This window comes from Scylla paramamosain, chromosome 28 (genome assembly GCF_035594125.1).
Source record: "Scylla paramamosain isolate STU-SP2022 chromosome 28, ASM3559412v1, whole genome shotgun sequence".
In the NCBI taxonomy this organism is placed as follows: Eukaryota; Metazoa; Arthropoda; class Malacostraca; order Decapoda; family Portunidae; genus Scylla; species Scylla paramamosain.
The window spans coordinates 2,109,835-2,120,000 of NC_087178.1; the positions used below are offsets into that span (position 1 = coordinate 2,109,835).

The window sequence follows — 10,166 nt, forward strand, 5'->3', positions numbered from 1 at the left end:
TTTTTTTTTTTTCATCACTTGAAACATACGTGTTTAAAAAGCTTGACTAATTATTATATATATTTTTTACATACACGCTTTCGTATGTGCGCAGACGCATGCATAATTCACACACACACCACACACACACACACACACACACACACACACACACACACACACACACACACACACCTTTGTCTCGTATTATTCCTACATTCCCTCTTCCACTCTAGCGATTCTGTATTCCCGTCTTTCCCTCCCTCCCTCCCTCCATCTCTCCACGTATCTCTCCATCTCTACCTCGAACCCAAGTCTCTCTCTTACTACTGCCTTCCTTCACTAGTCTCTCTCTTCCTCCCTCCTTCATTTCCTGCTGCTCTCATCTCTCCTTTTATTTCCTCCTGCCATTAATTCCTTCATTTGTCCTTGCTTTCAGGGTCTGACGGCAAGCGGCGGCGTCCCTCGCTTTATATGAAAGGGAAAATTTATGGAATGAATGTATATATGCGTCTCTCTCTCTCTCTCTCTCTCTCTCTCTCTCTCTCTCTCTCTCTCTCTCTCTCTCTCTGTATTGTGTGTGTGTGCGTGTGTGCATACTTGCCTCCACCTGTATCTCTCGCCTCGCTGATAATTGCAACGAAGAAGGCAGGGGAGGAAGAAAAGAGGGGGAAGGAGAGGAGAGAAGAGCTGCGAGGGGATTAGGGAAAGAGAAGAATAGTAGAAAAGAGCAGAGGGGAAGAGCAGCAGCAGCAGCAGCAGGAGTAGGAGTTCAGGAGAAAGCAGAAGGAGAGATGAAGATAAATAATGGAGGAAAGACAGAGAGAGAGAGAGAGAGAGAGAGAGAGAGGAGAGAGAGAGAGAGAGAGAGAGGTAGAGAGAGAGAGAGAGAGAGAGAGAGAGATGCTCCAACGCTGTTTCACATCAAGAAGCGTATGTTTCTGTCGTCTCTCTCTCTCTCTCTCTCTCTCTCTCTCTCTCTCTCTCTCTCTCTCTCTCTTTCACATAGGTTCACTCAAAACCAATATCTGTCTCTTCGTAGCTGCAAATTCTCTCTCTCTCTCTCTCTCTCTCTCTCTCTCTCTCTCTCTCTCTCTCTCTCTCTCTCTCTAGCAAGATGTGAATTCTGTACCACCGAATATTCATACTTGCATCTCTCTCTCTCTCTCTCTCTCTCTCTCTCTCTCTCTCTCTCTCTCTCTCTCTCTCTCTCTCTCTCTCTCTCTCTCTCTCTCTCTCTCAATAATATAAATTCAAAATATAATGTTCTCCACGTATCCCGGCTCCCGTTTTCCTTTATTACCTGTACGTTCAAGTAAGACCCGTCCGTCATTTTGTTACCGTGGTTTTCCTTCATAACTTTAATCTATCGGTGAATGCGACGTGAAATGAAAACCGGAATGTGTGTTACGTCCGTCCGTTTGTGCGTCCGTTCGATGGGAGGTGTGTGTGGCGGCGTTGCTGCATCGCTCGTGGCCCACCAATACCACACGTTACTTATACACTAAACCCCTTAACTACTGATAACGCCGGCACTTGTTTGTTGCTTCGCTAGTTACGCTACATAAAACTACAGACTACAAGATTTCAGTCACTCATTTTCTTTTTCTTTTCTTTTTGTCTTTTTTTTTCTGGCTGTGTAGTCTTTGAAAAATCTGGACTCGACAATTTTATTAGTGTATATATTTTATCTCAGTTTTCTTATCTTCTTTCTGTCTATCTGTCTGTCTGTCAATCTGTTTTTTGCTTGTTTTCAACTTCAAGAAGCTGCACCATTGAAAAAACTAAAAAACAAGGGTTGATAAAAAGGGAGGTATCTTAGTTTCTATTACTCTTTTACTTTCACAGTCCTCTGTACTCTACTCTGCTCCAGCAACTCACGCCATGCTTCAGTCCTCAAAATAATTCACTCAGTAATATAATGCCAGCAATGACGCATAACTGTGCCTGAAGCTGAAACAAAAGACGCTTCAAGTGAGTACCTGAAGGCTCCGCGACAGGTACTCAGGTGTGATTAATGATGCCTCCCTCCCTACCAGGTATTTCACAGTCAGCGGCAGTCCCAGTATTTGTAACGGCTCATTGTAACAAAGAAACACCGGAGAACTCTTATGATTTATTTCGACAATTTTTTTTTCTTGTAAATGTTGAGAAAGAAAACAGCGAAAGAGCGGTGCGGCACAGCTCTGGTCAATAGTACGGTGGAGTAACACACCAGTCTTACTTGTACCTTGGTTAGTGCTTTCCCTGATGTCCTCAAGTATTTTCATTTCCAAGTATGAGGAGAATCTGCTCTAGGGCAACAAAAAAGTCTATGACAAAAAAGATTCACTAAAGATACCAGCCCCCGAAATTGTAGTCATAAAGATTACCTAGAATTTGAAGATAGGCGACAGTTTCCTACACCTGACAGCGGAGAGAATATTTCAGGTCACAGGACACGAAGTTAAGGAAGCGGTAGCCACTGTGGAATCAAGTGTCTCAGGCTACCAGACTTTTGTCCCTGACCGCACATTGCCACGGTTACGGCGATGTGGGGAGGAAGTCTTAGGATTGCTGACTCCTGAACTCTTACAAATACTCTCTAATATTAGAATCGGAATCACGCCTCATTCCAACAGACCAAAGGGTGTACCGAAGTCTTACATTCATCACGATAAACCAAAACACCACCAAGATATTAAGAGGGGATGTGATGGAGGTATTCAAGTGGCATAAAGGATAAATAAAATAAGGGTGACGTAAAGAAAATCCTTCGGGTCCGTAATCAGAATAGGACTGGAAGTAACAGGTTCAAAAATTAATACACTCAAATCTAAAGAGGACAGGGGAAGAAATCAATTCGCAAAAAAGAGTAATCAGGTTGTTGGTACTGAGTGAAAAGTGAATTTTAAAAGATGATTTGATAAATCTATGAACAAAGATGATAAATGGATAGAGGTAGGTCTCTCTCTCTCTCTCTCTCTCTCTTACAGGTATTGCCACGTGTAGGCGTACTGACTTACTGTAACTTCCCTTATGTTCAAATTATTTTCAAGACTATAGCATTTCAGTACAGCCTCACGCCAACCTAAAGCAAGGGATGTATAAAGAAGTCTTACATTCACCATAACAAATAAGACCAAATATCGCAATCCACTAAATTCTCGAGGCAACATCCACTGCAACCCTTCCCTCCAGACCCTTCCGTATAAAAATGACATAATCAGCTTCTCATGAGTAGAACTGGTAAGACAAAATTTCCGCCATTATTCCCGCAGTTCTTGAATCCCTCGATCAACGACTCTCCTCCCTACTTCACCTTCCATTAAGTAACCCACACTCCAAACTAATTAAAACTAACAAAACATCGAGTTATATTCCCTCTCTCTCTCTCTCTCTCTCTCTCTCTCTCTCTCTCTCTCTCTCTCTCTCTCTCTCTCTCTCTCTCTCTCTCTCTCTCTGGCTGGTGTTTTTTTTGCCGCTAATTAACCTGGCCCCCATCCTACCTCACCTGTTCCTCTGAATGGACAGGTGCGCGACAGCTAAGACGGACAGGTGGGGAGGGACGAAGGGCGAGGCACGAGAGCTGACCAATCTGACGGTCTTGAGAGAGAGAGAGAGAGAGAGAGAGAGAGAGAGAGAGAGAGAGAGAGAGAGAGAGAGAGAGAGAGAGAGAGAGAGAGAGAGAGAGAGAGAGAGAGAGAGAGAGAGAGAGAGAGAGAGAGAGAGGATAAGAGGTAATAAACAAGAAGACAGGAATGAGTCCAAAAAACTGGCGGTGACACTGAAGAGGCGGTGCGAAGGGAGACATGGAGGAAAGGAGAATGGAGGGAGGGAGGGAGGTAAGGAGAAAAGAGGAAAACGGGAAGAAGAACAGTAAGAGGAGGTGGAGGAGATAAAGGCGGTTGGTGAATGGAGTGGACAAGGAGGACGAGGAGGAGAAAGAGGAGGAACTGAGAAGGCAAGGAGGATAATGATAAAGGGGATAAGGATGAGGGATGAGTTATAAGATAGTTATGTGTCTAGGGAAGGAGTACTGACCGTGAAAAGTCTACCGTACAAAATAAAAAAGCTTTATATAAAGAAAAAAAAGTAGAAGAGGAAACGAGGACTTGTGAGTGAAGCGAGAGAGGTGTGTGAGGGGTGGAGAACCCGTGACTGATTAATCTGTACATAGATAAATAGATAGATTTTATGTATGTATTTATAGATGTATTGTTCACAAAAATGCGTTACTGATCATGGACCAAAAAATACACCCTTTACATAATCATTAAAAACATTGCTTCTATATAAATATAAATCACAAGAAACTCAAAAGTCGCCTGTATATTACCAGCACATTAATTAAGACATTTTCTCTATTCTGTACATGAAAGGAAAGGTGGGTGTTTCTCTGTTGGTGGCTGCTTCTTGAATGTTTAATGTTATTGGACGATAGTCTTAATTGTAGAAAATTAGAGTCACTCGCAAGTATTCGCAAAAATGTTTAATAGTATACAAAAACTGAAATTCCAAGACGTTAGAATAATAAATAAATAAATATATAAGTAAATAAACAAAGTGATGATGCATCAAAATAGTAAAAAGGAATGACTGATTCAGAGTGGCGATATAACGTTAGCTGAAACCTGCGATTATGAAATTAAGGTAAATGGAGAAAAATGGGATAAATATCCAAGCCTAGCACCCTTGACCGATCATGTGGATCATGTGGATCGATCATGGGAAGTGCGAGACACGTGGCGCGCACGCAGGGTGGCTGAGGGAGTCTCTTGTGTAAGACGACGCCTTGGACATGTACGGATGAGGGGGAGTAACAATCTTCGGAGCTTCGTTCTATAAATACAACATGTACAGATTATACAGAGATATGTACACGGACTTTAGAAGCTCGCGACGCCAGGTGTGGGGATGAAACTTCTTCTCTCACTACTCCCCCATCTCGTTACATAATCGTGTACAGGATCTGTGTATACCTAGCCATTTGGCCAACACTTCCGACCATGCTGATGTTGGGTTCTGTCGGCTGAGGCACCATAGCACTTAGGGACATAATGAGGCGGAAGTAAAGAGTACCTACACAGTGGAGTATTAGCTATAAGACTTGGGTGTGGCATGCAAGAAGGTCAAGTATAGAGGCACTGAAATGAGTCACCGGAGGAACGCTGATGACGTGGAAAGAATGGATGATGAAAGTAATGAAAGTATGCGAGATTTGCTTTGTCAACTGAAGGTGAAGGAATGAAATGTGGAGTGAATGAAAGACTGAGACGGCCTGAGGTGGTCTAGGAACGTGGAAAGAATGGCAGGAAGCAAGTGTATGTATAACAATTCATGATATGCGGTGGATGAAAGAAGACCTCCAGTGAAATGGGAAGACAGCGCTGGGGGTATGCAAGAGGGAAGGGGAGTGAGGAGAATAAGAGAATCAGAGCATGCAAGGAGGGAGTAAATGGAGGCTCCTGTCTCCCGCCCGTACCCTTGGGAGCGTGCTTAAGAACAAGGGTCGCGTGTACAAACAGATGGATACACAGACATAAAGGTGGAGGGGTGAGATGAAAAACTGTCCCATAATAAGTAGCATCCCAGCACCGCAACACCCTGTCAGCACCCTATCAGCACTCAAAGAACACCCTATCAATCAGCACGCAAGCAAGAGTCCATCAGCAAGCAAGAGGCACCAAACACAGCACTCAGCAATACCCTACCAGCCCACACCCAGCGCCCCTCAATACTAAGCACCCTCTGGCAGTTCGTCAATACGGCTTAAAACTTGATGTGGATGAGCATATTCTTACCCCTGGCAGGTACGTGCACGGGGCGCTACCAAGATACGTGAAGGTCGAAAATCCGGCGCCTTAGTCCTGCTCACTCGTCCTACCTGTGGGGAGAGAAAAGAGAGTGAGTGGGGTTATATCTCAAGGTGTTTGGAACTTAAATGGTAATGATGTAGCAAGTGTTTCTGGTAATGCTTCAGTGGTGGTGACAGTAATGATGACAATACTGATAAGAGTAACAACAACAGTATCAGCAGCAACAGTAGTAGTAGTAGTAGTAGTAGTAGTGAAATAATAACAACATATTATATTACATCATGTTAATTAGAGAGAGAGAGAGAGAGAGAGAGAGAGAGAGAGAGAGAGAGAGAGAGAGAGAGAGAGAGAGAGAGAGAGAGAGAGAGAGAGAGAGAGAGAGAGAGAGAGAGAGGTGAAAAAGATTATGGATGCGATAAGAAAAGACTGCAGAGACGATAAAAAGAAAGAAAAAAAAAAGCATGGAGGGATGAGTGAGAGAAAAAAACTGAAGATGGTGAGGGGGGATGAGAAGGAAGAAAGGTGGGAGGAAGAGGGATGGACAGAAGGGAGGAAGAGGACGGGAGGAAAGGTGGTGATGGCGGACAGAAAAGTGATGCCTAGAGGAAGTTTTTGCATATATTGTCCCTAGGGCGAGAGAGAAGTTTCCCTGAAGGATTAATTTTCCCAGCGGCCGAGGGGAGGGGGGGAGGGATCAAGGGACCAAGGGGGAGGGAGAGGGGAGGAGAGATTTGGGGGGATGGGAGAGGAAAAATGGTCGTTATTATTTCCAGGGGGGTAATGATAACAACAAATGGTAATGGTCGTGTTGTATATTCTCTGAGGGGAAATTTTCACAGCTGGAAGGGGGAAAAAATTTGTAGACTATATTCTTCCTTGCTTTATGTTTCTTCCCCTCTTTCTTCTCCCACTCTCATCCCCTCCCCTCTCCTCCCTTCCCGTCCAGTCCCTCCCACAATCTATTCCTCTCTCTCGGCTTGGCTTGCCACCCTCTCTCTCTCTCTCTCTCTCTCTCTCTCTCTCTCTCTCAGGACGACGCTGGAATCTGTGTGACTGTAATTTTTAACGTTTATTTTCTCTAATTCTCTCACGCCCAAGAAACTTTTGGTTCAAGTCTTCGGAGCGATGTGGTTATAATGTTTTTTTGGAATGTTATTTTACTCATTTTACGTTTCCCTTTATTTTTTTTTCAAAGTTTATGTCAGCATTATATCTTATTTTATCTCAATTTTTTTTTTTGTGAAGTATACATGTTTTTTTTTTTTATGTGTGTGTGTGTGTGTGTGTGTGTGTGTGTGTGTGTGTGTGTGTGTGTGTGTGTGTGTGTGTGTGTGTGTGTGTGTGTGTGTGTGTGTGTGTTAAGTCAACCTTTTTCTCAGCGCCTGACATTCTATTGTCGTAACTTTGGGTCTTATTTCCGGCTCAACTAATGCAGAGAAAGAGATGGGTCACAAACAGGATTTTTCTTAACTTTCGCTGCCCAAAGAATCAGTCTAATTAGGCACCGCACTTTTTTCCCTTCACGTTTTTTTCTAAGTAAACTTCCACGTGTTCCGTAAGAAAATGTTAACTAACGAGGAGAGGTGACGGAACTAAGTTATCATTTATATTCCCACGCTCATGCTCCGTTAATTAATGATCAGACGCGCTCATTTTCTGATTCAGAGTGGTTTTGTTTATTTTTCACCATAAGAACGACTAGAATAAATAAAGGCTTCACATTATTTAACTTGACCATCTAAATACCCGACTGACAGACGATTCCGTGAACAAAATTGAAAGACTTATTTTTTTGTGTGTATCTGTAAGGGAAACCCAACAAAGAGGGAAAAAATAGATTAAATAAAAAGAGGCCTCGCATATCACAGTTTTCCCTTACTTAATCAGGAGCAGAGGGATATAAAGAACGGCATATTTAGTTTTTTTGTTTGTAACGTGCCCTGATGCTCCTCTCTTGCAATAGTTCAAGTCGTAGGCAGGAGCAATTACAGAATCATGAAGAGAGTTGCGGCGTTTAACAATGAACATGATATCTGTAAATGTTCAAGTACAAAAGAACCACAAATTAATAACTCAGTACTGAAAAGATTGTATCCACCATGTCTGTAAATATTTAAATACAAGGAGTTACAGAAGAACAAACAACAGCAGATATGTTAGCCCCGACGAGACTGCTTGTGAAAAACTGAACAATCTAGAAATTTATATTAGTAAAAGCGAAGATCCTGCAGTTTCTCCTTTGCAAATGCAGGAACAGTTTTAGAGAACAGTAGTGTAGTCCTTATGAACTTTGAAACAATTCGACTAAAGCAAGATTTGTGATCCTAAAAATGCTAAATCACCATCCTCTCTCTCTCTCTCTCTCTCTCTCTCTCTCTCTCTCTCTCTCTCTCTCCTCTCTCTCTCTCTCTCTCTCTCTCTCTCTCTCTCCACCCTACGTAACTCCGCTTCCCACACACTTGAATATTCCGTCTCCACCTACGCCCTTCGTTTTCTTCCTTCCCTCATCCCTTCCTTCCCTCGTCTCTTCTTTTATCACGATATTCCCTCCTTCGCTCTGACATTAATCTCTCTCTCTCTCTCTCTCTCTCTCTCTCTCTCTCTCTCTCTCTCTCTCTCTCTCTCCTCTCTCTCTCTCTCTCTCTCCTGTCCTTTATCGGGACTGGAAAAAATACAAGAGGACTGAAGAACAAAAAGACAAACAAAAACAAGAAGACAGACAAGCTGATAAAAAGACAACCAGACAAATAGAGAATAAAAAAATACACTGAGAGACAAACCACACACACACACACACACACACACACACACACACACACACACACACACACACGATGGACACAGCGCACATACCAAGAACAAGAGAAACAAACAAACAAAATTCAAATGGAAACGAATACAACATTTTTTCCCCCCCATGAACTTTTTTCTCCTCCCCTCTCGCCTCCCATTTTCTTTTTTTTTGTGAAGGTAGTTGGAGTCTCTTTTATCACTGTGTCCACCAAAACTTTCCCCAAACTGCGACTATTGAGGAGGGACGGATTGGCGGCTGGTGCATGTCGTTATGGAGTTATTTATTTACTTCATTACTCTCGTCTCGTGCTTCGCTATTGGCAATTTCTTTATGGGGGTTTTTCTTTCCTGGATCTGCGTGGGCGACTCTGTATTGGGTTGAAGAGATTACTGTGTGTGTGTGTGTGTGTGTGTGTGTGTGTGTGTGTGTGTGTGTGTGTGTGTGTGTGTGTGTGTGTGTGTGTGTGTGTGTGTGCTATAACTTTCTTTTCCGAGAGATTATTCATAACTAATTTTTATTCAGAGTAATTTCCCTCCCTCCACCCTGACCTTTTTTCCTGTCACTTATTTCCTCTCTCTCTCTCTCTCTCTCTCTCTCTCTCTCTCTCTCTCTCTCTCTCTCTCTCTCTCTCTCTCTCTCTAACTCACCGTGACGTAAGCTTCTCATTTCGTAACACATATCTAATCCATGTCCCTTCCCCTCTTCCCTCACTCTCTCCCTCTTCTTCCCGCTCCCTCCCCCTCCCCTCCCCGCGACTCCTTGACCCCAGTGAGCTCAAATTCAATTATATGGTCTATTACTCTTACGTTTCCTCCTCCTCAACCTTTTTTTTCTTTTAAGTCTTTTTTTTCTCGCTAGATGTTTTTTTTTTCCTCTCCCTCCTCCTTCCTCCTCGTCTTCTGGTATTTCTACCGCTCTTCCTCTATCTCCTCTTCTTCCATTTTACTAACCTTTCTTACTTCCTTCGCCTCTCTCCTCCTCCTCCTCCTCCTCCTTCAATATTCCTCTTACCTCCATTTTCCTGTCTGTTTCCTTTCTCACCCAACCTTCCCATGCCCCTCTTATTCCTTTTCTTTCCTTTACATTCAATCATCTCTCTCTCCCTCTCCCTCTTTCTCTCTCTCTCTCTCTTTGTTTCTGTGGGTAAAATCTTCCCTATCTTTCACCTCGTTACTCATCTCCACTTACTTCCTCTCTCCACCTCCACCTCTCCTCCCTCTCTCCCCTCTTCTCAAAGTCAACGCTTAGCACCACTCAACCGAACATTATCCGGTTATTTTCCGGACTAGCGACGGAGGGAGGGGAGGGAGGGAGGGAGGGAGGGCATGGAAGGAGAAGCGAAGGGACAAAACTAGGCTGGGAGGAGGAGGAGGAGGAGGAGGAGGAGGAGGAGGAGGAGGAGGAGGAAAATGACAAGGTGAGAAGTGTATTAGGAAGAATGTACTGGACGTGAGAGAGAGAGAGAGAGAGAGAGAGAGAGAGAGAGAGAGAGAGAGAGAGAGAGAGAGAGAGAGAGAGAGAGAGAGAGAGAGAGAGAGAGAGAGAGAGAGAGAGAGAGAGAGAGAGAGAGAGAGAGAGAGAGAGAATAAAATTTT

The 10,166-nt window shown here is 43.5% G+C and overlaps 1 protein-coding gene across 18 annotated transcripts in view; it reads right to left on the reverse strand.

Annotated features, from left to right (window-relative positions):
- Positions 1-10,166, reverse strand: part of LOC135114692 (heterogeneous nuclear ribonucleoprotein C-like) — a 337,990-nt gene that overhangs the window by 203,908 nt on the left and 123,916 nt on the right. For 7 of the 18 annotated variants that reach the window (XM_064030595.1, XM_064030598.1, XM_064030597.1 and 4 more), the window contains one exon: positions 5,763-5,845. The exons of the other annotated variants lie outside the window; for them this stretch is intronic. The gene's annotated coding sequence lies outside the window, so the exon portion shown is untranslated. The remainder of the gene's footprint in view (positions 1-5,762; positions 5,846-10,166) is intronic. 18 annotated transcript variants of the gene reach the window in all.